The sequence below is a fragment of the Physeter macrocephalus genome, chromosome 10 (assembly GCF_002837175.3).
Source record: "Physeter macrocephalus isolate SW-GA chromosome 10, ASM283717v5, whole genome shotgun sequence".
In the NCBI taxonomy this organism is placed as follows: domain Eukaryota; kingdom Metazoa; phylum Chordata; class Mammalia; order Artiodactyla; family Physeteridae; genus Physeter; species Physeter macrocephalus.
In genome coordinates, this window is record NC_041223.1 from 57903227 (window position 1) to 57908273 (window position 5047).

Consider the following 5047-nt stretch of genomic DNA (forward strand, 5'->3'; position numbering starts at 1 on the left):
CCGCATACTGCAAAAAAAAAAAAAAAAAAAAAAAAAGACTGAGAATAGAAAAAAATTAGCTAAGGAATATCTGCTCGTTAAGAGTGATATATTTCATGAATTTTGCACATTTGTTGTGGTTATGACAATAAAAGTAGACTAGTACAGTTTTGCACATAATGAAAATTATATATTTGTTTTATAATGTTCTTTATGCAGATAAGAGAATATATCTGCACAAATGACTTTTTTACTGCTGTTGAAAAAGATATATTTGCCTCATTCTAGAATTTAAATAATACAAATTATATAATCACGACTTATATTGAAACAAATGCTCTTTAAATTTTCTTTTCTTAACGCTTATCTTTATACGTATAATTTTTAAGTTTATAAATTAAATATGTATGAGGAAATTGTAACTTTTTTTAAAAATGCATTTTAATCTTACATTAGACTGTAATGAAGAGAGCAATTTAAAACAAAATTCTAAAACTTTTATTTTTGGTAAACTAAAGAAACAATATTCTGTGCAAGAGGACTTGAAGTTTATATGATGAGATTCTATTAAAATAAGCCAAAGAAAGGTAAAGGTTGACCTCAAGAAAACTTGACAGGATTATATGGAGGAATACATATCATTCTGATATTTTATAGACTAAAAGCTTCAATAAAACAAGAGATGTTATTTAAAAATATATTCATAGAAAAAATCATATATTTCAGAAATTGAGAAAAATTGTTTGGTATTGTACAATTTTCAAAAGCCAATGTATTTTAGAAACTGATTACATTTCTCAGTTTAGTAACCTTAATAAAACACATGGTAATAGACCCCAAAATCAGTCTAACCATATTCACATTAAGTCTACAGGTAAATTAAAATTGCCAACAATTTTGAGCACTTGCTAAATCCTAGGAGCTATGGTAAGGATATTATAGGATAGCATCACTTAGTCATCACAATGATCCTATTAAAAGATATTATAATTGTTTTCCTAAGGAAACTGAAGTTTAGGTCATCACTTACCTACAGTCTCAAAGTGATGGGCCTGGAATTTAAAACCACATCTATTTAGGTCCACGTTAAGAATTTATATTTTACCATTTGTTCATTTACACTCTATTATTCTTTCATTCTATTAAAGTGAACTCAAAGAAATATTCCTTGAGCCATGTCTATGTTCCAGGAACAGTTCTGGGTGATATAACAGTGAAAAAAGCAGAAAAACACTTGGCCTTCTCAGTAAAACATGTCAGAAAAAGCTAAAGAGAAAACTAACTTGGGGAAGGAGGAAAGGAATTATGGAGTTGGGGGATTTGTAGTTTTAGAGGGTGGCTAGTGAAGTCCTAACTGAAAAGAAATGGATGCAGAAAGCCTGGAGATGGCTGGGGAAGAGATCCTGTGAGTATTCCAGGGAGAGTATTCCAGGCAGGAGGGAAGAGTGCATTAAAGCTTTGAGCATGGCTGGTGTGTTCAAGGAACAGAAAGAGGATGGTGCGGTTGGAGCACAGGAAACAAGAAAGGAGCAATAGGAGACATGTTCAGAGAAATAATTAGGGGCCAACCATGTACATCCCCCTAGTTGGTGACGTTATATCTGTTTTACTCAGAATGATTTACGGAGCATTGGAGAATTTTAAGCAGAGGACTGACATGAACTGCCTTCCATTGATAATACTAGGATCATTGTGGCTGAAGTGTTGAGAATAAACTGAAGGGGAGCACATACAAATGGAGGGAGACTAAACAGGGTTCAAGTTCAAGTAAAGCAGCTAGGGAAGTATTGAAATATCAAAGGGGATAGAAATGATTTGCATTAGGTTCAAGGACATGAAGAAAACTGGAGAAAATTTTATTAAATATTTAGAACATAAAGATCAACAGCATATTGTGATGGTTTACATATGAAGCATCAAAGAGGGGAGGCGAGTGTCAAGGATGTACTTGACTTCTAGGTTTCTGTTTGTGAAGTAAAAAATGAAATGCAAAAGGAGAAAGCTGGTTCCTTGCATTATCCATTCCCTTTTACATAAATATGGGAAAAGGGCTATAGATTGAAGGGGAAACAATAAATATAGTTCTAAACAGTCAGACAGTGATAGTTTTAAAACATGCAGAGTAAATGTCGAGTTGCCAGGTCTTCGCTTATAGGAAGAGTATTGAATGGATATAATAATTTATGATTGATTTGACTACAGATGATAAAGCCATGGATATGGATTAGATCACCTGAGGAGAAAATATAAAACAAGAGAACCCGATCCAAGGAGGTATTGCAATATTTACTGTCATGCTACAGATAGGGCTAAAGTGGAGACAAACATAGAGAATCAATGTGTAATTGCATTTTCTATGAAAGCAGTGTGTCATCCAGGGAAGCATAGGATATCCTGGCAGGATCACACTAACTTTTCCTAATTTACAGCACATATGCCTGAAGGCATGAGTAGACCACAGGCCAGACAAAGCATACAACAATTGGAATTATTCTACCGGCAGAGTATCAAAAGCATTCAAAATCAGCTGAATAGGGAAGAATCAGGCTTATAGTGACTGACAAAGTGGTTCGGATTTTTTCTGATGCTCCAAAAAGGAGGTTGGGCTTCACTAGGAAACAGACACAAGGGTAGCTGGCAAGAAAGCCAGGTCAATCATAAAGCTAAATGCAGAAACCTTGTTCCCAGGGCAGGTACCTCATTAACACAGAGAATAAACTATGCATAAGTGAAATTCCTCTGCTGGAACTGCCCAGAGCTCTGGTTCCCTTGCCGTTAGAGACATTCTGTTAAATTGCTGTATAGGAAATGTAAATTTATGCCTACAAGCCCTCCAGCTTAACCTGAGGAGAGTACTAAAACAGCAGCTAGGTAAACAGTGAGGAAATTTCAACAAGAATACACCATCACTAATTACTAATATATCCGACATGAGGTATACATTTTATATATATATATATATATATATATATTCAAGAGAAAATAAGAAGAAATTGAAAAAAATGAAGGAAAAGAGGAAGGAAGAAAGGATAAACATATTTTAGTCTATAAAAATACTGTAGAAAAAAGGAAGTAAACATAGTCTGTAATCTTTTGTGTAGAATAATTGCAAAATTGCCAACAATTATTCCTATCCCTGTATCCCTCCCCTGGTTAGGGAATTTTGAGAGCTCTCTCAGTCTGACTCTCTTTGCTTTCCAATGGGACATCAGCAAATAAAGTTCAAGCTCTTAAAAAGTAATTGTGCTTTAGGGTTTATCCTCTCTTGAAACCCAGCTGCCCTGTAAGAAGTATGGGCTAGCCAGATGCATAGGAGAGACAAGTGGTCCTAGTCACCCACTTGGCCACAGCCTACAGCCAACCAACTGCAAGTCATGTGGCTAAGGCCACCTAAGACTAACCAGCTGAGCGGAATCAGCCTAAATCACCTGAGCTTTGCTCAGAACCAAAGAAATGCCCAGCAGAATCACGCACTAAATAAATTATTGTTGTTTTAAACCACTCAGTTTTGAAGTGATTTATGTGAAATAAAACTAATTGGTATAGATATTTATGTTTCAAAAAAATGATCTAATAAAGATTCAAAAAGTATATAACCAACCTTAACTCTGATTATGTGTTTACCTATGATCATGATCCAGTTGATACAGATCTGAGTCAAATGAGATAAAACTGGGAGTCATGTCTTATCAAGAAGGGTAGAGAGATTTTTTTAAAACCATTAACACTAAACTATAAATAGTTTTTAAACAAGTTGAAAATTTAATAAATAACTCTTGCAAACTAAGAAATTCAACAATAAGAACATAAAAACAGTTAATAATGAGGCTGAAATCACATATTATGCTAATAAAAATAGAAAATAAGCTATGAGCAAGGAAAAAAAGGAAATAGGATGCTTATTGTCTTATTTATACCATAGAGATTCAGGATACATTTTTGTTGTAATATTATTAAAATATATAGGATAAATTATCTGTTTATTAGGTACTATTACTAGTATACTTAAAAATAGGATGAGAAACTTCAAGCATGCAGAGTAAATGTAAACTATATGTAAAAACAGACATGTAAATTATGTGATAACAAATATGAGATTAAAATGTCAGTTTTTATAAAATATATAAAAGGAATAAAATCAACTTTGAAAGACAAGCCCTCGCAAATTAGTTGAAACAAATCCACATATTATTATTACCCACTTAGAACAAATTGGATGCTAAAGATTAAATATAAAATAATAGAAAATACATACTAGAGAAAAGCAACTAAAGGACATTTGGGTATCTCCACTACTGCCACAAGAAAAAAAGAATTAAAGGCAAAACTCATTAAAAGGTACCATTGTTTGATTTTTATAGAGGGTATAATCTATAATATAACGCCATAAACTTTCACAAGCTAAGTAAAGAATTGACAGAATGACAGTGAACAGCTAACAAATAATAACCTTAGAAATGTAACAAAAATTAACATAAATTCTGTGGTATGAGATTTTATCACACTTCTTCCTTCTGGATAAATAAGTTAATATCTAAATAAATAATAAGTCACTGATTCTGAATTATTCAGATACAAATTTGTTTTTGTATCAAATTCTAAATCCTCCCAGAGAGAAAAACTGCTTTGTAAATATCCTTAAACAATTTACAAAAATAATATCTGTTTTAGGCTATTAAACTCAACCATTTCAGATAGCAGAAAATGCATAGGTTGTTTTTTGTAATTAGAATGTGTTAACATTAAAATTATTATTAAAGATATCAAGAGAAAAAACCCAACCACCTGAAAATATTTTAACTCTTTTAAATAATATTTCTGACCAACTCCCTTCCACCCCACAAAATTGTAATTGTGTATTTACAAGAAATAATGGCATGTCAGAATTTCCGATATGAATCCAAAGCTATATTAAAAACTGTTCAGTTAAGAATACTTTCATCTTTGAATTAGAAGGAATACATACTTAAAGTTAATCAATTAATTCAATGATTAGAACAATAAAGAAGTCCAATAATATTTAGTAAACATAAACACCCAGATGGAAGAAGGACAAATGTCTCTTCAG